Genomic DNA, 26,144 nt, shown 5'->3' with positions numbered 1-26,144 from the left:
CATGGCAACAGACTCTTTTATTGATTAGACAGTTGGAGTGAGAATATCAATGTCAGGAGTATCCGGTTTGCAACTATGGGGACAGTTCTTGTCACTACAAACTAGTCTTGTGTGCAACTAGTTTTCAATCATGCTTTTACAGGAAAAATGTTACTCAAGGTGTCTGAATCTGTACAGAGCACTGCCAAACACTTGAGGGGGAATCTAATATGTAGACCCTGAAAATTTAAGGATGAAGTACTTAGGCAGATATTCAGAAGTTAGAAACAAATTAAGCAGTACTTCTGAAAACAAAGAATTAACTTGTCAAGAACGATGAAAAGAGGGGAGTTGCATGAATGGCTACTGCCTGGCTACTACTAATGTTGGTCTCACCACAGCTTCACTCTGCTGGGATACAATGCTCCTTTGCTTTTTCTCACCAGACGCAAAACATTAACACCAATGCCAAGATAAAAGCTGGCCATAGCCCGTTTGGTGATCCACAGTCTTGTCCCAGATGATGCAAGGGTCTTGTAGGCTTGTTGTAGCCTTTTCCTGGTAGATGCCATGAATAGCAACCAGACCAATCAGGAACATTAAGCACATACACTCACTGTCCAACCTGAAACAGTCAGGAATCAATGCACTCTGCCCCTTCTCTCACCAGGAACAGAATACAAGCACAAATTCCAAGCCATCACCTATAAAGCAGTTATGAGACTTTCTGGTGATCAGCAGTCTACAGGACATAATGTCCCTGTGCTCTCTCTCTCTCTCTCTCTCACCAGCAGAAAACAAAAGCACTTATCCCAAGATGACGACGGAGAGCCAGACTGTGGGCTCTCCAATAACTGGTGGTCTTGCAACAGATGTTTAAATGTAAGATGAAAAAATGGGTTAATACCCTAAACACTGCAGTGTGCATTAAGCAGTTAGACATGAAGGAGGATAACTTAAGTTTTAGCTGTCTAAGTGCAGAGCCACTAATTTTAAAAGAGGAAGATAGATTGAAAGGGGGTGTGCACTTTTGTATTCTGGTTCTATAAAATACAGTGGGATGGACAATAAATCTAAACAGTTGAAAGGGGACTGAATTCACAAAATTTTAATTTTGTGCTTAATCACACCAGTCAGTGAATGGGGATAGGGAAGGAAATATGTGGTCAAATTAGCATACGGAGCAGGCAACTAGAAAGACAGTTGTGTTTAAGAACATGACGACAACAGGGTGGGAAAAAAATTCTGTCTGACTCACAAGAGACACAGCTGTGGTCTCTTTCCAAGTTTTAATATGTAATTAAAAACAGGATACAAGTAAAATACAGAGTAAAGAAAATAAATCAGAGTATACAAAATACAAAAAGACAACAACATAACACAAAATACAAGAAATCTAAAGCAAACTAACATTTCCCTCACAGCAAGCTGTTGCAGAGTCTGGGTGAAATTTTTTCAGTAAAGCTTTGAAATATTTTATTTTACCTCTTAAATAGAAGGTTTATATCCCAGCTCCATTCCCTCATTTCACAGATAATTAACCTTAATTGACCTGTTCTAACTTCTGTGTGACTCTTTAAGTGACCTGTTCTAATTTCTGTCCGACTCACAAGAGACCAACTGTGGTCTCTTTCCAAGTTTTGATATGCAATTAAAAGTAGAACACAAGTAAAATACAGTGCAAAGAAAACAAATCACATTATACAAAACAGAAAAAGGCAATAAAGCAATACAAAATACAAGAAATCAAAAGCAAACCAACCTTTCCCTGACAACAAGGTGTAGCAGAATCTGGTTGAGCTTTTCCAGTAAATTTTCTTTCATGAACAATGTTCCACTAATGTTATCAAATGTTTGCCTCCCCTCCACAAAACAGCACTGATCCATATTTATCAATTTTGGTATCACTTTTGCCATTCTTTTAGCCATTATAGACAAACACTTTATAATCATGGTTTAGTATTGAAATAGGCCTGTATGAAGCTGGATTTGATGGGTGTTTAACCTCTTTAGTTATTGCAGCTACCACCGCTTTCTTTCAGATGTTGGTACTTTATCTCCTCTTAAAATACTGTTAAGCCAAACTTTCCAGATCTTTATTATTTTTTTTTCCCTCCTAGCTTCCCAACTTCCACAGGAATACCATCTATTCCTAGGGACTTTCCTGTAGATTGATTATACATCAACATTTTTTATCTCATCTCCTCCTATCCTGTTAGTAAATGATCCTCATCTACCTCTTATCTTGGCATATTTAATTCTTCCATAAACATTTCCATTTATACCTTTTCTTGACTTCCATATTTCTCTGCTTTACACAGACTTTCATAAAATTTCTGAAATATTTCTAATAACTCTTAAGGATCGCTTGCTACCTTCCTTGTTATAGGCTCCCTATACTTATTGACAGCCCTATCTACTTTCTAGTTCCTGAGTGTCGCTGTGCTAAAAGTTTATGTGCTCTAAAGTTATTATAAAACAAAAAACAGTTGCTTAACAGCAATCTTTCTAAATCGATGCATATTACCAAGGTAATCCCTTACTTTCTGTTTAGCATTCTGCAGTTGGTTCTCTTCCTGTTCTGTGAGATCCTTCCATTCTACAATACTTTAACATTTGTCAGTCTCTCTAAATAATTATTGTTGTTTCTTAACCATATCTCCCCTTTATTTTATTTCCACCTTATTTTTAAACTCCACTTTAATTTTATCCCACTCCCTAGATATATTTTCAGAAAAAAATTCTATCTTCTCTAATAGCTCCTGAATAATTTCCACTACACATTCCTTAAATTCCTTACTTTTCAACAGATAGTCGGGAAAGCGCCAGTTTCTCATTTTCATTTCATTACCCTGTATTTTTATTTCAGTTATTGTTGGCGCATAATCTGAAATATTTATTGGGAACGTATCAAGACCTTCAATTACATGCACATACTGTCTTTCAGCTTTTCCTGGTTAGGGGTCGCCACAGCGGAACTCCGGTCCGCTAATGACTGGCAGTAGATTTTTACGTGCTGGCTTGACGGGCCTAATGCACAACCTTCAACGAAGGAACGTCCATTCACGCATGTCGACACACAGAAGACGCTCTGAGAATCGAGCGTGCAATGTCTAACTGTGAGGCAACAACGCTACCGGAGCACCACCACCGCAGTTGTGAAATATAAATTATGTCTAGCCTATTCCAGTTTTTTGTATCTTGGGGAATAACATGAAAATTCACTTAGAACTCCTAATACTGAATTCATATCTTCCATGCCAAATATTTTCATAAATTTCTTCAAAAGTGTACCCTTCTCTTCTGTTATATACTTTCCCTCCTGAGCCCCCAGCACATCTTCACTGCTGCAAATCAAATTCCATTTCCCACCTGTAAGTAATATTCCTTGCTGAAAGCTGATTATTTTTCCCAGAATTTTCTTAAGCTCCATTATATCAGTTTTAGGTGGAAATGTAATCCTCCTCCCTTGCCAGTAGCCCCTTAGTACTATAAATCTACCATTATTACCTTTTTTATCTACCGTTATCTTTTTTCTTTTATCTTCTATCACTATTGGAGCTCCTCTTGCAGTTAAGTACTGCTCTTTTCCTTTGTCCCAGGTATTCCGCTGAATAACCATCCTTAAAACCCTTCATCAAATACACATGTTCAATTCTTTCAGTGTGTCTCCTGTAGCACAGCAATTTGTACTCTACATTTTTTAATATAGTTCACTACTTTGTATTTATCTGTGGGACCACTTATATTTAAAGACATCACAGAAATCATTGTTGTATTAAAAAGTTATTATTCCCACCTTTTATGTACAACAGATTTTTGTTAAATGTCTAGTTTCAGCTTTTGTGTTACATGCATTCACTGTTAAGCAGGCTGAACTTTAATACAGTTGTTTCTTGTCATATCCATTTGAGTCTATGTCACATCATCTTACAAAATGTTTTGTTTTATTAAGTACCTCTTCCTTTAATGTTACTTTAGCAAACTGATGACTAAAATGTAGTCATTACTTTTCAGAAAAAAAAAGTCACATTCGTTTCCTTCCAGTAATGCACCACAATAACCTCTTCGTTCACCAAAATCAATACTGTTGACAACAAGAAAATGAATTTCCTAAAACCAATACATAATAAACTATGCCAAAAAGACACTTTTTTCTTTATAGCATGGTAATATTCAGTAATCCTTTGGTTTGACCTGTGAGTGATTTTGCCTACATAAACAGCTTCACTTTTATCACAGTTTTGCTAAACTTACATTACTAAACGGACAATTAAAATGTCTGTTGCAATCCACAGACTTACTGTAATCCAGTACTGTAACATAAATCTTGATTGTGGCATTTGCCACCAATTTAAAGTGTCTTTCTGTTTAATATTCATTACAAATAAATGTCTGGAACCATAAGGGTTACAAGGGTCACTAAAAATTGTAAATGACAGGCTATGCAGCACAAGCTAAGTTTTACAGTGATAGTATTCTTTGAAGTATAGGTCTTAACCGGGATTTTATAAGTCACAGTAAATTAATTAAATATTAATTCTGACAATCGGTCACTATAATCTTTGAAAATTTCCAAATGTCCGAAATGTAATTTTTAATGGCACTTGCATTCAGACTATAAAATATAACTGATGAATTATATGTTCTACTACTGCCATTCATTTCTGCAAACTAAAAGACCACTCAACCCTTTGCATACACTCTCATACATGCGGCCACACACACCCCTTCCCCCACCTGTCTGCTAAATGCTTACCTTTAACTCAGTTGCACTACTGAAAATAATAGGTGTATGTAATCTTAATGAAACATTCTTTAACGCAGCCAAATGAGCTAGCTTACACAGTGGAGGAATCTTTGAATCTCCTGGCTATGTAAATGCCTTACCACAGGCATTTCCAGGGGAAAGCACATGACTAACATGGATAAGCTGCTCCCCCAGCATGCTTCATTAGCATCTGTAGTACGCCCCAAGGACAAACTGTGTTGCTGAACATCTTTGTGGTACAGCACGTGCATAACCTCTCTGAATTCAGCCCCATGGGCAAGTGCTATGGTGCCTCTCTGTAGTGTGACAGCAGCACAGCCTATGCAGTGCAAAAAAAAAATAGCTTTTAAGTTTTTATCAGCCATGCTTGGTAAACAAAAGCTTTGTAAAATTTCACTTCCAATATTTTTTATGTAGCAGTTAGGACACTGCTTGTGTCATTACCCAATTTTCAGGAAATTGTCCATGTACTTCAATGTCTTTTTTCTCAAAATATTTTTATTGAATTTTCAAAATGAATATATTTTCTGTAACTTTGGAGTATATATCACAATCTACACAGGTTAACAACAATAAAAAATCAACAACTGCAACATCGAAGCAATCTATTTACAAGGATGTCTAGATTTATAAAGGTAATATAAATGTTTTCATTCAAAGTCCATTTTACATAGTAGTACAGTCATCTCTCTCCGGTATTTAGATCACGTTCTGCCATCAGTTGTAATAACATGTGGTTCTTTCTGTTTTCATTCAAATGGTGCTCATTTCCATTCGTGATACATTCAATACAATGTTTCTGTATTATTTAAATGTAGTCTCACTTTTCCAATAGTAATGGATTTACTGGCTATAGCTAATAGTGTCCATAAGAGTGAAAATTTTATTTTATTATACCATGACCCCCCCCCCATTAATATTCCAAAACGTGCATGCTGATTGGTCAGCGTGCACGTTGTAAATCGACTTATACCAATGGAAAAAGGTCCGGTCGCCCGGACTTTTTCCATTAGTATAAGTCTTTTTTAAAACACTGTCTCGCTATGTTAAAGGAGTTTAACATAGCAACACAGGTTTAAAAAAAGCAACGGAGATCTCCGTTGCTTTTTTTAAAGCTGTCTCGCTATGTTAAACTCCTTTAACATAGCGACACAGTGTGCAAAAAGCAACAGAGATCTTGCTTTCTCCGTTGCTTTTTTCAAACCTGTTTCGCTATGTTAAATGGGTTTAACATAGCGAGACAGCTTTAAAATAAGCAACAGAGATTCTCCGTTGCTTTTTTTAAAGCTGTCTCGCTATGTTAAACCCATTTAACATAGGAAACAGTAAAAAGCAACGGAGATCTTGCTTTCTCCGTTGCTTTTGCCCACAGCTCTGATGTACTGCGTAGGCATGCGCAGTACATCAGAACGTCCGCGGAATACCAGACAGTTGCGGAAGGGCAGCAAGGAGGCATTATACAATGCCATTATTTAAGAAAAGTAATTATTTTTTTTCTTAAATAATGTCATTGTATAATAGCAATAACCCACTTCTGGGTGTGGGTAATGCTGGATTTACCCACGGTTGGCTTTGTTTGGTCCCTCGGGCTTCGCTCTCGGGACCAAACCACGCCAACTGTGGGTAAATCCAGCATTACCCACACCCAGGCGTGGGTTATTGCTATATTAACACATTGGAGTATGGAAGCATTAAACAAAATTAAAGATTTAGACAACTGAAAATTATCATTAAAACTATTTCTTCATGAAATTGTTCATGAAACTATTTTCAAGAAATAATTAACTTTATTCCAAAATGATTTATTATTGTACCATGGTAAAGCATATGACAATCATAAAACATGTGCAGCCAGTCTGCTCTCAAGTTCCTTTTACATCAGCAGTTCCATTTTACGTGGTGTTATACAGGATCCATGAATAAATTTCCATGTGAAAAGTATCCATTGCAATGAAAGAAATGTTTGCTTTGTTGAAAGAAATATTTTTATCACTGTCAGTTGGTATGTGATTATTGACTGTTTTACAGTAGTCCCAAAAAATTTCCTTATGATGCAACTTCATTTTCTTAATTATTTCATAAAAGTTTGATACACAGCCTATTCCATGAACAGCTTGTGTTGTTAAAAACATCATGTGGTCTACAAGTTTAGGTACATTTTTTCGATTGTTAATTGCATTGCTTCTAATCTGTTTAAAATATATTGCCGTATATCCTGTATACTTAACCACAGATCATTATGTAAATCAAATGCGTTTCTTATCTCTTCCATGGTTAAAACTTTCACAGAATCTAATGGATGCCAATAATTCAGCCCATGCTTCCTAAGAGTCTTTTTTAATAGTAATGCTAGTAATTCTTTGATTAGTAATTTAAACATTTCTGGAATCATATTATCTATGCCAGGTGCTTTATTTAGCTTTAAGTTATTAATCTGGGATTTAAGTTCAGCAGACCAGGTGTAAATGGGTACTTAAACAAACCACCAGTAGTAACGCATCAGATTGTTAATAAGGACTCCTCACACTTGCATTACCGTGCTATGCATCGAAGACAATATGGCTAATGAGGAAACTGTAGGAGAGCTAGGACAGTTATACAAAACAGTAAAATCTCAAAAGGGAAACGACATGTTAGTGATAGATTCGTACCTCTACCACCTTGAAAGAAAATGCCACAACAAAAGGTACTGGGCATGCAAGTATAAAACACCTGACGTTTGTAGAGGCAGGGCTGTTACCACAATTTCTCCAGATGGTGAAATACTTGTAAAGTCTGTAGCGCACAACCATGCTGCAGATCCTGGTGAGCTGTAGAGATACGTGGTGTGCAGCGATCTAAAGAGTACAGCTTACTTAAGCAGGGACACACCATGTTTAATAGTGGAGGATGCACTGGCTTCAACATCCCTTGGTACAATTCACTCTGTTCCCCATAGACGTGTCTTATTACATCAAGTGAATCATATCAGACGACTCAAATGTGGTTTACGAAGTAAAGATGACTTGAACCTGACAACGATAGACTTTACAGCGGTTCGCTTAAAGTCAGGTACGTTTAATTCATAAAACAATGTCAGATCCTGCTACTGATACCACTGTTGTGGTGTTTACTATGGTAAATAACGTGCATGATTTGAGTCGAGCTACGATTTGGCTAATGGATGGTACATTCTTTGCAAAGGGTGTAGCCATCCGACAATTATACAGTATCCATGCATTAATAAAAACAAGTACACATAGCAAGGCTGTACCACTAATTTATGCCCTCATGTCAAAGAAATCATTGAAAGCGTACAACTACTTGTGGCACAATTTACTATATCTCTTTTCAGTTAATGGATTGTCTGTGCAAGTGAAGTAGGTTCTGTGGGACTTTGAAATAGCGGCAATAAAGAGTATCAGATTGAATATCCCTAATGCCCATTCCAAGGGCTGCTTGTTCCACTTAAACCAGAACTTCTGGCAAAAGGTGCAAGCATTAGGGCTAGCATCATTCTATAATAATTCACAGGACTTCCAACTAACTGTTAAATCGCTAATCACTCTGGCATTTCTAAGGAAGATGAAGTACAGGTGACCTTTGATACATTGCAAGCTTCTTTTCCCACAGAGGGTAAGGACTTGATAAAGTACTTTTCTGAGTGGTATATTAATAGCAGGAGGAGACAATTTCAAACCAGAACAAATACCACTATGAGATTCCCGCCACTGTTTCCCATTACTATGTGGAATGTAAGTGAACTTAAACTGAATCTGCCGCGGACCCAAAACACAGTGGAGGCGTGGCATAGGAGACTTAAGTGTCTCCTAGGAGACAGAGAGACAAACCTGCGGTTTTTGCTACTAGCTTTAGTGAGGGAGCAAGACCAGGTAGATGAACTTAGGATTCGTATGTCCACAGGCCATGTACAGTCTCCGAAGAAGAGGAAACTAATTACCAGACATGTACAGTTTAAGAATGTATTGGAAGGTAGAGAACAATACACAGCTGTGAAGTTCGAGACAGCCATTGCGAGGCTTTTAAAACTATGAACCGTTTTGTGTGTAGAACGTAGTTTTGCTGAGTTTCATTTGATTTTGTGTGTGATTACACTAATATAACGTAACAGGAGTGTTACTATCATTCATTTGACTTTGTGTTTAATTAGACTAATGTAACGTAACAGGAGTGTTACTATCACTAGTGTGTACAGTGGAATCTATGGGGATGTGTCGATCATTACATTGTCGGTGATTTCATTGTCGGGATTCTCACTTTTCGTTATAGTTTGTCGGTGTTTTCGTGTCAGGTATGTTGGTGTCAGTCTTTTGTGCTGTTGGTTAATTCAGGTAGACCTACATATAAATATATATATATATATATATATATATATATATATATATATATATATATGGGTCTACTTTGAAACATCTAAAACCCATAACATCTAATTTCATAACATTGAGACCAGAACATCTAAAACCCAAAATTTCATAACATCTAACACTACAAATCACAAGTAAATAACATCCCCTCCACATATAATGACACCAAACTAACAAACACACTTTTTACTACATTTCTACATCACACCCTGGAAATTAAATATACCAACTCCAAGATCGAACTACAGTGGGAAAAAGTTAATTTCCTAATCCCACTTTATCAAACACCCCCTGCAGAAATATAGTAAAAAGTGTATTTGGTAGTTTGGTGTCATTATGTCGTTATATGTGGAGGGGGATGTTATTTTCATGTGATTTGTACTGTTAGATGTTATGAAATTCAATGTTATGGGTTTTAGATGTTTTGAAGGGGACCCATATATATATATACATATACACACACACACATATACACACACAGACACATATATATATATATATATATATATACACACACACAGACATATATATATATATATATATATATATATATATATATATATATATACACACACACACACAAATAGATGTACGAAACACATTTTCAGTAAAGATTTATGTTTAAAACAGTTTGTATCTCTTTTAACATAAAATTGCTAAAAATCCTTTAAATTTGTTATGCATGAAGGAATTCTAGTTACAGTTATTTTTTGTTTTGTATTTAAATCTAGGCCTAAAGTGACTGCATTATAGTCTGACAATGGGCACGTGACTACTTTCACTTTATCCAGTTTTGTAGCTAGATCTCTTGATATGTATACTCTATCTGTTCCTGAATGCATGCCATATCGATGAGACTAATGTGTAAAGAATAAAGTATTAGGGTCAGCATATTCATTAATGTCTACAAAGTTAAATGTTTCAATAAAATCAGATAGTACCTTAGATATTGTTATTTTCTTTGATGTGCTCTTTACATCAGTGTCCCCATCGTTTATTATGCAATTAAAGTCTCCTGCTATAATTATTTCCCCTTTAGCATGGTGTACAATATCTTCCAGGTGTTGCCTGGCTACTTTGATACCTAACCCAGGTATCCAATAAATGTTTACTAGAGAATATATTTTCCCATTTATGGATACTGGTACTAAACAGAACATCCCTGTTTTATTGTGATATGTGTTTAAAATGTTTAGCATTAAAACTTGACTTTTTCCATAAGACTGCTACTCCTTTCCTCTTTTGTTTATAATGAGAGCTGACAAACTGTACAGTTATTAGTATTAATTTTATTTATGTCTTCCTGTATAAGATGCGTTTCTTGTAAAAATAATCTGTGCATTAAATATTTTCAAGTATTTTAAGAGGCTTCCCCTTTTACAATTATTATTCAGACCATTTACTTTAATGGAAATATATTTCATAGATAAATTATTACTACTCAGACTGATAGTCATGTGTATATCTTTTTACCAATCAGCAAACATATTCAGCTAGAGAAGATGACTTATTTCCATTTGATAAATTACAGTAATTGTAACTCATAGACATATAATAAAAAAAGAACTGAACAATAAAACCTTAAAAATTGAGATAAAAATCAACTAACCCTCCTCTGGGAAAACAAACCCCAGCTTTGAAGAGACTAGCCATTCAAGCGTACCCTCTAACACTACTTTCAATAGTCATTTCTTAGCCCACCTACCTAAACATAATCTCTAAAAGGAGGAAGCTCACTATATCTCTTCATATAAAATATTTTTCACATTTTTTTAGTTCAAATCCAAGAGAATACTTTACACAATTATATTACTATACTAATCATATTATTTTGACATTAAAATAAAGCAAATTACAGTAACATTTAGTATTTATGTATAATATTCAAGAACTGTCCTTTAATCAAACTTATTTTAGTAAAAATGAACTAATATTTATCCTTCAAGAGTAATGTAGTTAAATAGTAGACCAGTAGAGACTTGTAAACTACATAACAGAGTTCCATTTTTATAACTGAACTCTGCAAAGCTGCCAGTGTTAGTGTGTAGTAGCACTATCTGCTTCACATCTTTCTATATTCTATATCATCTATTTACAGCAGTTTTCTGACTATTTGAATTAAAATAAAACATACTGTAGCTCTCTTTCATTAGTTTATTAAATTAATAGTTAATGAATCTCTCATCATTTTTACTATAGTTCATTTAGTATAGCTTTATGTTTTAGGTAAATATCCCTTTAAGAAGCTGAAAATTTCAAACAGATCATTTTATACCTTTAACCTGAGTGCTTACATCATGCCTGAGCCTTTTACTTTCATTTTTGAGCACTTGCATGGTCGCAGAGGAGTTTTCAGCTTCTAAATAGGTTAATAATTGAAAACTCCATCCTGAGAACAAGAAAACAAGCTTTTCAGCTTGCAACCTCAGTGGGAAGCCCAGGAACAAGTAAGCAAGCAATTTGAAAACTTCTAAACATGTTCCATGCTCGTGGAGTGTTTAAGAGCTTTCCCTCCCTCTAAGTCACTGTTTGTAAAGCCCAAACAAGTCTCTGTGCATTTAAAAGAGGTTTACATTTACCAGAAATGAGTTTTATTTTAACTATAGAAAAACACATTCCTTTATCATGTTTTAAATGCACACCAAGCATTAAAGCAGTTTAGGTCATGAAGCATTCGCAGAGAAACTTCTGAAACACAAGCACATATCTTTTTATAAAGAGTATAACATCTTAACAAATCTATATTAATTCTGTATGTTCAAATAAACAGTTTGTGTTCATTTAACTGCTTTAAGTTGTAAGCAATTCTCTATGTGTACATTACACTAAAGAAAATACGTTGTGATGTGCTGCTTAGTTAGAAGTTGTCATTTTCTTTTACTTTCTTTTTTACTTTAAATGCTTGTTTGACATTATGAAAATAAAATAAACTATCAAGAGGTATAAGCAGATAAGTCCTTGTTTTGTTTTATGTGCTATACTATTATTATTTGCTTTTCTTAGAGATATAATAGTTATCTGCAGGTTACTAGTTCAAGCATCATCTACATGTCAAGTAGTAACATTGAAAGTAAAAAAAAACAAGAATAAAATGTCTACCTTTTCCCCTTATGGGATTGTGGTATTTTAGTTAAAAGGGATTTATTTTTGTTGTATATGTTAGGAAACTTCATAGATTTGCCCTTTAACTGAAGTGTAGTTCCCTTTGAATAACTTGGGTGTGCTATAAAAAGCGAAAATATGTAAAACAATTACTTAAAAGTTACTTGTTGTTTGGTCTCTTCTTATCTGCTTTTTTTCCATTCATTCCTCTCTGCTTGATGTTTTACAGAAAAACAAGACCAGTCCATTTTTTTTCTGTTTGATTTAAAGTTTTGTTAGATGTTAAGACAGAGCTGCATCCAAAGTATCAGAAGTTTTAGCACCATCCAGAAACATAGATTTTAAGCCTTGCGGTGAACAGTAAATGAACCTGTCTCTTATTCAATTCTTTTCTTAAATGTAAACATTCCTTTCTTATAGAAATTAACTCTGATGAGTAGTCTTTGTCAAATCTTCTTATATTGTCTTTAAATTTGACAGGAGAGTTTGACCACTCCATTTTCAGCACCAATTCTTTGTCCTGAGAAGAAATAAATCCTACTATTATTGATTTTGGACTTTTGCTTGCTTTACTAGAAGATGAAGGCACTACCAGTGACCTAAGGAATCTTTCAATTCCATAAGACAAAGACTCTAGTAAATTCAGAACATTTGGAAGCCAGGCTGTGAGAATATTTACCATACTATCACCTTCAGTCTTTTCTGGTTGTGCATAAATGCAGAGGTTGTTTCTTCTTGACCTATTTTCTAGGTCATCTCGTTTGTTTAATAAATAAGTACTTTGTTTTGAAAGAAAATCAAGCTGATATTTTTGTTCCATGAGTCTGCCTTCCATATCATTTAATGTCCCTTCTATGCCAGCAATCTAAGTCTTATGTTGCATTATTAATTCTTGTAACTGCTCCATTTGTTTTGTGTGTTTTTCTTTAAAGGAGTCAAGTTTATTGTACATTCTGTAGAACTTTAATGATACAGCCTGCATAGTAGATAAAGTTTCTAGTTCATTCTTCATTATCTGGTCCTGTGAAGTGTTCTTTGAATAACTCATTCTGAAGAGAAATCAGAGCCCTTTCTGCTTGAATTCTGACAGAAAAATCAAAAAATTAAAATAACGTAATCCAATGTGGACTTCCAAAGACTGTAGTAGAAGTTACTCAATGAGTTTAAGTCTAGAAGTCCCACTTTTCACATTTTTCTGTCAGAAATATTACCTCGATAGCAGAGCTAAGAAAATGTGCTGTCAACCTGTCAGCATCCTAGCCACACCCTGTACTTCAGTGTCCTGACAGTAGTGGAAACTGTTCACAGCAAAAGAAACTAAAATGATGTTGAATATGCTTTTGTTACAGGTATCTGTTTAACATTATAATGCACGGTATGTCTTTTTACCCATATTGTGACAATAGAGATATGCTTCTAACTACTGTTAATCCATCAGCTGACTATGTCAGACCAAACAATCTGTAAAACACAGTGGTTAGTATAATGTGCCTCAGATACTGCTAATGTGTAACATGGAGTCAAATGCTTTCTGTTGGAATTTCAAACATGCTATTATATTATGTGGGGATTTATCTCACCTTAATCTTAGAACACTTCTTCTTCTTCTTTCGGCTTTTCCCGGTTAGGGTTCGCCACAGCGGATCATCTGTCCACTCATGATTGGCAGTGGAGTTTTACAGTGTCGAGTTGCCAGCCCGGCGCCCAACCTTCCACAGAAGGCACATGTACGCACACACTCACACCTAGGGCCAATTTAGAGTGTCCAATCCACCTACTGCATGTCTTTGGGATGTGGGAGGAAACCGGAGCACCCGGAGGAAACCCACGTGACCACAGGGAGGACATGCAGACTCCGCACAGAAGGCACCCCAGTCGAGAATCCAACCGGAGAACCTCTTGCTGTGAGGCGGCAACGCTAACCGCTGCACCACCATGGCCGCCTTAAAGCAGCTAAAAGCAAATTACACACTAATTTAGGATATCATTAAAACCTGATGTTGCAAATACAGATAGTAATACAAATTAAATGCCTATAATAAGGTTACCTAAAGAAGTGACAATTTAAAATGTGAAATAAAAGATGGTAATCTTAGAACAACACTACCATCTTTTATTTCACATTTTAAATTGTCACTTCTTTAGGTAACCTTATTATAGGCATTTAATTTTTATTACTATCTGTATTTGCAACATCAGGTTTTAATGATATCCTAAATTAGTGTGTAATTTGCTTTTAGCTGCTTTAACTTTAGGTTGTTTTTGCTCTTTATTAATTGCACGCAATTTTAATTCCTCATGATTTTATTGTACTTCCAGATAACTTCTTCCTAATGCTTAGAAAGCACTTAAATGTTGGATTCGTATGGAAATCATCACCCATATAAGAAAACAAGGCATCATTTGTCAGACAAAGTTAATAAATACTACAGGTTCTTAATAACAATCTTACAAAGTCACACTTATTGAGGTTAACTTAAATGTCTTACAGGAAAGAAGTCAGACTACATAAACAAAACATGCAAATGAACTAAAAAATCTAACACTAATGTTTCAGATGTGAAAAACAAAGGAATGTAATTAGAAGCCGGGGGCACAGAAACAATAAAACTAAATATAATATGCGATTTAAATGACAGAGCAATGGAAAAGCTCTTCTTGAAGGAGATATGGGTGCAAAAACAGTGGGAAAATGTGGGACAAGATAAATTACTGATTAGCAAAGAACAGTAAGTTGTAGTATACTGATTAATCAGAAAGAGCAGTTTATTCAGCGAAGGCAACCTAGGCAGCTGTTAGCTGCTATCAGACCTTACATTACTTTCAGTTTCTGGCCATCTCTCCATTCCAGCTGACAAAAACTGTATGCACATATGTAGCCCACCACAATGCCACAGTTGTGTGGTGGCTGCTTTTAACACATTTTCCACCCCCATTCAGTGCAGATAGGACCTTACAAGAATGCATATTTCTGTACAAGGCAAGTATGACATAAATCAACCATTTTGTTTTTGTAGCCACTAGATTACAGTTCTCATACATTTCTACAAGTCATTGTAGTGATATGATGCTTCAGTCTCCCCTCCCACCCCCATCTGGTACTGCAACACCAAGATAATTTATACTGAAAAGCACCAAGAACAAAGAATAAGTGGACTTACAAGTTGTCTACACATTGAGTAAACAGTTTAATTTCAGCTCTCCCAGTATGAAAACAGAAATTGAGAAAACAGAGTCACTGAGAGTGTCTTTTTGGGAAAATTTCTTTTACCGGCTAGTAAGTGCACTGCCTAGATGCCAGCAGAGAAGAAATTTACAGAACCTGAAAGAAAATCAACCACAAAAATTGAAAAGAAAACACCACCTGGGAAAAATCATGGAGCTGTTCACCAAAAAGCAGTTCAAGCTCCAGCTTTGGGACAAGATATGGCTTCCAGTACTCTATAAGAAAAATAAATTAAATATACTCAGAACTGATTAAAATAAATGAAACACTGGAGTAGTACATCAACTCAAATACCAAAAGGCTGGACAAAATGAAAGAAGCTTTAAACAGACATTCAGATGAACTGATAAACCTGCAAAAATCAGAGTGTGAAATGAAGAAAAGGCTGGCTGAGTATGAGGTTGCTCAAGAAGAGATGTTTCAAAAATGGCAGAATTAAAGAACAAAGCAAGTAGGGAAAACCTGAGATTTTCTTTTATACCAGAAAAAATGGAAAGAAGAGACTGTATTACTTAATGAAAGCACAAATAAGCAACTGGACTGGTATAGGTTTCATAGGTAAGTACTAGGCTATCTGTCCAAGGGCATCTGTAAGCCTAGCCAGAATGTGTTGGCTTTCGCCACCCCCTGTGCCTCTGTCCAGCAGAGCCATTAGTTCCCTGTTCCTCTGTCCAGCAGAGCCACTGCAGTGTTCCCCGGGGTAAATTTTCTGTTTCCCATCCACTCGTCAAGGTTTCTCTTGAAGAGTGTTAGTGAGGGGCTCTGCCTAATGTAGATTGGAATCCTGTTCCAAAGCATGGGGAGTCTCTGGGACAAGAGTCTATCCCACCAGCACATCCTATTTATCGTTGTGGTGAGGTTTAGATCCCTAGAGCGTGTGGCTGTTCGGGATTGTTTTTTGTTAGGTGGAGCATGTCCATCAATTCTGGGTTGGACATGGCCTTGTATGTCAGGCAGAGATCACATCTGAGTAAGTGGTACACAACAGAGTACTGCTGGAGTTTCTTCAGTCGGGCTGCATAGGGCATCTGTTTGAGGCCAGTAATCCTCTTGGTGAGGTACTTCTGTGGTCTTTCCAGCTGCTGCAGGTGTCTTGCAAGGTACATCCCAAATGGGGCATTGTACTCTATGACGGGTCTGATGAGTGATGACTAGAGGGGCACAATAACCTCTTTTGCTCTACATGCGAACCCTTTTGTGATTAGGTGGGCCACATAGAAGTATTTTCTAACTACCTTGGCAATATGATTATCAAAGGAGAGATTACCATCTACTTGGGCCCCAGATCCCTTATTACATTTTCTGTATTTAGGGGACTACCATGTATGTAGTAGTTCACGGGTACTTTGTTTTTTCCAAAGGGGATGACTATGCACTTTTTAGCATTTAGCTTGAGGCCATGATTTTTACACCAGGTATCTGTCTCAGTGAGACCCTTCTGGAGGATGTCTGTATCAGCCAGAGAGTCAATTATGGCCCTCAGTTTGCAGTCATCTGCGAACTTGGTCAGCTATAGTCCTCCTGTGCTTGCCTATACCTCACAGAAGTATATACCAAACAGGAGGGGTCCCAGAACTGAGCCCTGGGGGACGCCACTTGTAACCGGTTTAGAGTTGGACCTAGAGCCTGCAACTCTGACAATGTGGGTTCTATCAGTGAGCCAACTGGTAACCCATCTCGTGACGTAGGGGGTTTATGTTCAGGCTAGTGAGCTTGTCTATAATACCAGAATGGGGAATGGTGTTGAAAGCCTTTGCGAGGTCTAGGTAGGCTATGTGGACCTCCATTCCTTTGTCTAAAGCCTTGGTAACTGTCTCAAAGAAGTCCACCAAGTTTAGGAGGCATGATCTGCCCTTAACAAAGCCGAACTGGGTAGGGTCTGATGTTTGGAGGTTCCCAATGTCTCTGTGAATGAGTTCCATGATGATGTGCTCCACAGCCTTGCAGACCAGGCTAGTCAGACTTATAGGGCGATAGTTTCCGGGGTCCGTTGTGACTCCACCTTTGTGGAGCGGGATAACTGTTGCTGTGCACCACTCTATGGGTACATAGCCTGTAGAGAGGCTGAGTTTGGACAGTGTGTTTAGTTGAGGGGTTAGTTCATTTTGGGGTTCGTGCAAGACAGCCTGGGACACAGTCCAGTCCCAATGAAGCTGTATTTTTGGCTTTGGATACAGCTGTTTTAAACTGTGTTTCAGTGATTGCCGGGGCTCTACATTTTTCTGGTATGGTTATTGGCCCTTTAGGGGGTGAAGTTTGCACTAAACCTGTCTGCCAGAATGTTGGCAATATCAGTCAGTTCAGTGTATTTTGTGTCATTCTGCACTAACTCAGAGCAGATTTGAGAGTTTCCACTTAGGTTCTTGACATAGCTAAAGAATGCTTTGTGGTCATCTTTGGAGTCCTCAGCAATTTTTTCTTTCAAAGCTAGCCTTGGATGATTTTATGAGGAATCGTAGTTTTTTGCTGATACTGATCAGGTATGTCTTTCCTTCTTAGGATTTTACTCTTTTCTGTACTAGATTCCTCCTTCTATTGTATAGCTAGTTTATGGCAGGGGTCCACCAGACTGGTTTCCTTTTCTTGGAGGAGTGAGTCTTGGTTTTGCTTGGGATAGCACGATCCATGCATTCTTGCAGGTGCTCATAGAGTGCCTTTGTAAGGGATTCAGCAGCTTGGACAGCGTTGCCCTTTAGCATGGGGGCTGTGAACCTTTCCACCTCGGTCTTAAGTAATGTGAAGTTTGCTTTTGAAACGTTTTTCACAGTGGTTTCCTTGACTGGGGGTGGGGATGGAATGTGGATACCCAGAGTGATTAGTCTATGGTCTGATCTAACCATCGAGGGGTTGGCCTCCAGTGTAGAACACCGGTCGCCCATGTTGGTGATGACCAGGTCCAATATGTTGTCACCTCTGGTGGAGGTGTTGACCAGTTGATCTAGGGCATTCAAGTTTATAAATTCTAGGAAGCATTTGGCAAGGGAGTTAGTACTTGAGTAGTTCTCCCAGTTAATGTTTGGGTAATTGAAATCACCCAGTATCAGGGGTTTTGGTAGGACCTTCATTTTTACAGTGTCTCCAGAAATGTGGAATGGGTTCCTGGGTCATGGCGAGTGATCTGTAGCAAGCTACAATTTGAATTGCAGTTTTGCCGTTGTTAGTTGCACATGGATGATCTCCGAGGCATTGTGCTGCGCCACTAACCTGGAGGTGTGGTTATCCTTGATGAATATGGAAACACCTCCACCTTTTGTGTTTCGGTCTGGGTTCTGTGGCTGAAAACTATGGTACGAGTTACAGCCTGGTAGTGCTGGGGTGCTCTCTGGAGCCTTAAACCAGGTTTCTGTTACTACACATATACTGATGTTCTCCATACTGAGGAGTGCCTCGAGTGCATGCATTTTGAGGTTTAGACTTCTGGCGGTGAGTAGCATTACCCTCAGTTTTTGATTACTTGTGCTATTTACGGTAGTGGTTTGTATTTTGAGCATTGCCTAAAAAAGGCACTACGGGAGCTGCAAAAGCCTTGGCCAGTATTCGAAAGCCTAAGGGTGACAGGTGCAAGCCATCTCTTGTGAAGCAACATGGCCTGTCGAGCATGTCATCCCAGGCGGACAGATACTGGACCCCCTTTGAAAGACACCAGAAACATAGCCAATTGTTGAAATTGATAATTTTTTCTTTATACTGTGGCATCATTCTTGGTGAGGGCAGGATGCTACTCAGGGTCAGGGTCATATCGGCCTCGGCTACATGATCAGAGAGCTCTTCCATGTCTCTTTTCATGTAGCCCAGGGAGGTACGTCTCAGGTCATTCACACCAACATGGATAATGACAAAGTCATATCTGTACTTGTTCTGGAGCGACCTGAGTGCTTGTGTTATGTGGTGGATCCTGGCGCCCGACAGGCAGCTGACTGTAACCTTCTCCTTGTCCAGCCTAGTCAGTGGGACATCAGTGTGCCTGACTATAGAGTCGCCTATTACTAGTGTGTTGGGTATTTTATTTTGCCTTAAGTTCTGTGATTGCATGGCACACTGATTATGTGAAATATGTGTTTCATGGTTTGTGATGGGGTATGGAGGTTGCTTGGGTGTCTGCTTTGGAGGTCTCTGTTGCTTTTGCAGATTTTTATTTAGAGCCTCCGAGTATGCTTTTGTGTATTTATGTGTGTTGGTTTAGTAGGTCTATTTGAGATGGTGGTGTGTTGCAAGTATTTTCCTTCTCCTCTTGACTGTCAGTTCCAGTCTTGGGTTGAGAGAGCATTGCCTCCAGTTTGGCTGTATAATTGCATCTCTCGCATATATTAGTGTTTGGTGGTAGGAGGAGAGGGTTATCTATGTACATGAGGCAGTTGTAACATTGCCTCAAAATGCCCAGATTCACCAGTTGGACTGCAAAGTACACCTGAAACTGCCATTTGGACATTCCTGAATAGGTAAAGTGAGCTGTTTTATTGGTTAACTGGTAGGGACAAATAGAGAGCCTTGTCCTTCTGGACAGTGTGGGGGGGGGTCTAGTGCTAGGGTTAATTAGTGCTTGCTATGAGTTCTGAGCAAGTGCTGGGCTATGAAATGAATGGTTTGAGTGCTTAAGTTGAAAGTTTGTCTAGCTTCAAGGCACAAATTGAAGAGTAGACTTCGTGGAGCTGGGAATAGTTTAACCCTAGCTGCTCGGCATGCAAAACCGCACAAATGCAGTTTTTATAGTAGGGAAACGAAAGAGATAGAAATTAGCCCAAAATGGCCAATAAACTACTAACTTCTGGGCTGAAACCACTTCTTCAGGAACAGATAGGCTGTTCAAAGCTTCCCTCTCACACAGGTGAACAGAGAAACTTCCTTCTATCCAAGTAAGGTATGGGCAACACAGAAACTTGTAACATAGCCCTGAATTCAGCATTAACCCGAAAACTAGACTATACTAGTTCAGAAAGGCGGGAAACAAGTATATATATATTTTTTCCAGAAAATAAAGCAGATACAATAAAAAAAAAAAACTTTAAATGCACAGAAATGGTTATCGCACTTTAGTGTGTAGCCTACAATAGTTAAACAGATTATTTAAACACAAAAATGACTTAGTTCAAGTGTAGGCAGCAGATAAGTACAATATGTTGCAGAAACAAGCTTTTTAAATCACAGAAACACTAAAAAATTGGTGTTTTAGACAGAAATAGTTAAAGACAGCAAGAAAATGCAGGAAAATGATACTTCACTCCAAAGTCTCTCTGCTGCTGTAGAACTCTGCAGGACACCTAGCAGGCACATTCTGAGCTGAATACAAGCACAAAAAAATGCGCAAATGCGGTTTTTATAGCAGGGAAATTAAAGAGATAGAAATTAGCCAAAAATGGCCAATAAACTACTAACTTCTGGGCTACAGCAAACAAGGCGCACACATTTCAGAAAGAACCAGTTCAAATAAGCAGGCACAATAAGCCTTTAACCAGAAATTCCCAGCTCAGAAAGGCAGAATCTAGCCTTTCCTCCCACAAGAGTGAAGACCACAAACCTTCTTAATGTAAAATAACTGGCCTGAAGTCCAAGTCCTTAAACCAGAACTAATACACTTTTAGAACAGACACTGAACCTTCAATCAGCAATTCCCAGCTTAGAAGGATGTAAGGTACCTGTCCTGCCACAACAATGCAGTCCACAAACCTTCTTAATGTAAAACCAAAAGGCTTAGAATAACAGTTACAATTTAATCAGGTTACTACAAAGCAGTAATAACTGCAGCAGAATAATACAATTGAGTACTTTTAAGAAGAAGCACAAACAAAATAAGGTAATAAAAAGGGAAGAAACACAATTACAGTACAAGCAGATGAATAAAGTGCATTTTTTTATAACAATAGAAAACAAGCAAACTGATTTAAACAAATTACCCAATTAACCAGTAAAAAAAAACTCAAAACTGAGCCCTGTTCCAACAGTTGTCAATCAGACAAGTTCTAACCACACACTCCTGCCACTAGGGTGCAGGGGAACAGTCTCCAAAAAAGATGGCCTGATTAGTGCTCAAGTTATACAAACAAAGCTAGATTCAGCAGGCCTGAATCTAGTCTATGCTACAGCAGACAAGGTGCACCGATATCAGAAAAACAGTTCAAATAAGCAGGCACAGTAAGCCTTTGGCCAGAAATTCCCAGCTCAGAAGGGCAGAATCTAGCCCCTCCTCCCACAACAGTGCAGACCACAAACCTTCTTAATGTAAAATAACTGGCCCAGAGCCCAAGTGCTTAAACCAGAACTAATACACTTTTAGAATAACAGACAATGAGCCTTCAATCAGCAATTCCCAACTTAGAAGGATGTAAGCTACCTGTCCTGCCACAACGGTGCAGACCACAAACCTTCTTAATGTAAAGCAACTGGTCTGAAGCCCAAGTGCTTTAACCAAAGGACTTCGAATAGCAATTACAATTTAATCAGGCTACTACCAAGCAGTAATAAATGCAGCAGAATAAACACAATTGAGTACTTTTAAGATGAGGCAAAAGCAAATTAAGGTAATAAAGTAGGAAGAAACACAAATACAGTAAAAGCAGATAAAGTGCAAATTTGATTTTGTTTTATTTTTTTTTTTCTATTTTTCTATATATAACAATTGAAAACAAGCAAACTGATTTAAACAAATTACCCAATTAACCAGTAAAAAAAAAAAACAGAACTGAGCCCTGTTCCAGCAGTCTTCAATCAGACAAGTTCAGGGCCTAAGTGGGTATGCCTACTCAGATGTTCTCCCTGTATTAGGCAAGATGAGCAAATGAGACTAGACTAGGATAGAGCTGGGCTAGGGCTGAACAGATGGGAATGGTAGGAGCGTCTGAAATCAAAATATGATCTCAATGTACTCGGTTGAGTGAGCAAATGAGATGGGCCTAAGAGGAGGAGCGTTCAAACACAAATGTACAGGAGGGGCGGTCAGTTCCAAAGCCACCAAGATTAATACCAGAACAGCAGCAGGGAAAACTAACTGCAGACAGAGAGCGAGCTCACAATTTTCAGTGAACAAATAAATAAGCAGATAAATGCAGTACTGTTTTTAACACAATATTCAATGAAACAATAAAACAGAAAAAATAAAATGCAGTACTATCTTATAACTAATTTTACAGCAGTTGTTGTTAGGTGAAGGGGCATGTCGTGTGTATACTCCAAACCTGGCCATGAGAAAGCAGCCAAGACCTCTATTAGTAAAGATGCAACCCTACCAGCAGAAAAAGTTGATTATGACAAAACTGTGTCAGAAGGAGGAAGTACTAAAAGTTGAAGACAGTAGAGTGCTTGTGGAAAATGATTACTTACTGTACACCAGGCATAACAGGAGTAAATGTATTTCAACAATGCGGTAATGTTGAGAGGCAGATGTGAGATTCAAGCTGCTGTATCCAGCTATCTTCAGAATATTTTCCCTCGAGGGTCAAAGTCATTTTCTGATGCAGAACATGCTAAGGAGGAAATAAAGTCTGCCCAACAAAAAAGTGAGCTATCAAATAGAAGGGGACTCTGTTTCTTATTCTACTGATAATAAAGCTCACAGAGAGACTTTGCCAGTGAACCTTTTTCCAAAGGAAAATGTTTGAGACACAGAGAAAAGCATAGGAGTGGACTAGAAAAAAAAAACAGAAATATGTTGTAAATGAACCAGAGACTGGAGTTGGGAGATGAGATAAAATGGTGATGTAGAACCAAACTACAGGAAAGCATTTGACGGAGTAAGCTAGGATTTTAGGAGTAGGGCAATGGAAGCATTTGCATTCCCTGACACAATAAGGTTAATTAAGAGGATATACGAGAGACCATATGTGAATATTAAAGGGGGGGGGTCCTCTCTGATAGGTTCTATTTGAACAGATGAACCAGGCATGGCTGTCCTCTTTCCCCTTTGTATATTGCATTAAATTTAAAATCAATGGCAAAGAAAATAAGGGACTCAAATTCAAGGATATAATTGGTATGGTAATCAAGAAAATAGGTCTTAATTTGCAAATGATATTTTTTGTACTTTATAAAACAAAAAATGGCATTTCCTTGTTGTGGAATATTCCGAGACAGTTTCAAGTCTTTTTGGGAAACATAATTGAAGATAAAACAAACACAATAACTGTAAACTATGTACCCACGCACAAATTGGTTCAGCAATACCCATATTTATGGGGATATGACAAAATGACGTACTTAGCAGTATGGGTTAAAAATTATTCTGTTATGGCAGCCACAGTTATATGGGAAGAGACTAAACAAAAGTTAATACAAAAACTGAACAATTGGAAGCTCTGTTTTATGGATATGGAGAGCAAGATATATGCAGCAAAAACGTTTTTAGTCCTTTTAGTTTTAGGCACAGGGGAAGCATTTTTATCAATCAGAAGAAATGTTACAAATAGCAATTAAAGACTGGCTGAAGGATTTTGGGAGGGGAAGAGGGCAAGAGTCAAGTGGAATAAACTGATCTTTCCAATAGAACAAGGTGGTTTGGGGATTACCTGATTTGAAGGGGTATGTCAGAGCTGCACAGTTAAGGCCCCTATATAAAGCACAAGCAGAAAGCTATATTTTAAAAGTGGAAAGGAATGCTGATGATGAAAGAGTGAGGAAGCTCAAGAAATAAGGACAGACTTTTATTCTGTATACAGATCCTTAATGAGAATAACAATAACCATAAAGAATATTATGTTCATAAAGTAGCAGAAAGTATTCTAAGAACTAAGCCAACATTAGAATGGAGAAAGGAGATTCTGCCTATAGGGCTGACTGTAATTAGGGGTACAGACAACAGGTAAGAGGGGAATGGAATTTACTGGAGAAAACTGGAGAAGGAACTAAGCTATTTGAAGCAAATAATTAGACAGGCCAAGAATACATATGGACTGCAGACTAGAGACTGCTTTCCCTATCAAGAATTGATATCAGAGTATAGGCAAAGAGGAAGGAGTAGGGGGATCCTAAGACCAGCACTGGTACAGTTCTTACAGAATCTAGAACAGAAGTTGCTGCTAAAAAATCAATAATTAGTTGGGCATAGAAAATGTTTTTGTTGTTTGTCTTTCGGCTTTTCCTGGTTAGGGGTCACCACAGCAGATCTCCGGTCTGCTAATGACTGGCAGTAGATTTTCACGAACGCCGAGGTGCCAGCTCGATATCCAACCTTCAACGAAGGCACACCCATTTACGCAAGTCTTTCGAACGCCACCCAACTGTGGGGAGGACATGCAGACTCCACAGAGAAGGCACTCCCCGCACTCCAGCTGAGAATCTGACAGGAGAACCTCTTGCTGTGAGGCAACAACGCTACCGCTGCACCCCAGTTGGGCATAGAAAATACTGCAAGAAAACCACAAGAATCAATCAGTTAAGGTTGCAAATGACTGGAAAAGGAGATTGGATTAGCAATTCAAAAAGAAACAATGGGAGGATGCATCTATCTTTCCCAAATATGTAACAAAGTCTCGAAGATTTGGGATTTTTGCTTGGAAGTGTTTCACCACAAGCAGACTCCAGAGAATCTTTCCTCAGGCAGACTGGAAATGTTGCACATGTGATGGGGAAAAAGAGGTCACTGGGGACATATTTTTTGGGAGTGCAATGAGATGACAGGCTTTTAAAATTCCCTGCAAATTATTCTGTCAGACATACTCAGTGAGCAAACCGGTATAACCAAGGACATGATTTTTTTTGTGATATAGAATCGAAATTGAAAAGACAGAGTAAGACCTTGCTAAGTTTAATTCTGGTGTCAAGCCAAAAAAAGCAATTACTAGAAAATGGAAGTATAAACTGACTGTACTAGAATATAGTAAGAGAGAAAAATTAACAGGAAGTGCGAGCTTTAGAAAAGGATAGGAGCAAATTGCATAGAAAAATGGGAACCGTGAGAGTACATGCAGAATAATGTTTTGGAAGAGGAATGAGGGTTAAGGGAAGACAGGAATTGAATGATCTATGTAATGTTTGACTGACTGACTGTATAGAAGATCATACGTGATGTATGTTTACAACTGAAAATACACAATATGTTTTTATTTATCTAACTGTATGATTACGTCATAAACGATAATTCAGTAAAAAAAATAAAGAACCAAAAGTTATAGCCTCAACACTGGTAGGCTTGCCAATATTTTTTTCCTCTCATATTATTTTCTTCACACCTACTAAAGGAGGAGGGTATGAAAATGACCATTCAGGTTCTAACCCACTCTGAAAAAAAGAATGATATACCGGGACAGAGAGTGTCTTAATTAAAACGTGTAAGTGAATCTCATAGCAGAATATGCTCTAACGAGTAAGACCATCTGTTAGATGACATTCAGGTTTAACAGCACATATATATTTCTTTCTTTTACAAGTACAGTTCATAATGCTTTTACAGATGAAATAAATTTGGAACCATTATTTCAGCAGTACTGCAAGCAAGTTACAAAAAAGCCACCTCAGATACAAGGTCCATGGTCACAACTCATTATCCATTAGATGGTAAAAATTCAAGTATTTCCTCTGAAATGTCTTATTTAATATAAATACATGCACACAAACTAATGTAAATACACACACACACATATATATATATATATATATATATATCAAGACTCCATCAGACTAGTTAAAACATAATTAAGTCAGATGATCTAAAAGGTGAACCATTATACTGACTACTTTTCATGAATCTGAAAGTTACATTACCCTGAATATA

The 26,144-nt window shown here is 37.6% G+C and overlaps 1 protein-coding gene across 4 annotated transcripts in view; it reads right to left on the bottom strand.

Annotated features, from left to right (window-relative positions):
* The window catches only part of LOC122787576 (apoptosis-inducing factor 3-like), a 1,199,414-nt gene that overhangs the window by 703,842 nt on the left and 469,428 nt on the right, over nt 1–26,144 (bottom strand). The window lies entirely within an intron of this gene.

Source organism: Protopterus annectens, chromosome 13.part0, assembly GCF_019279795.1.
Source record: "Protopterus annectens isolate FY-2018-M chromosome 13.part0, PAN1.0, whole genome shotgun sequence".
NCBI classification, from domain to species: domain Eukaryota; kingdom Metazoa; phylum Chordata; order Ceratodontiformes; family Protopteridae; genus Protopterus; species Protopterus annectens.
Note: the sequence above shows the minus strand (reverse complement) of the source record. Positions and strands in the feature narration are given on the sequence as shown.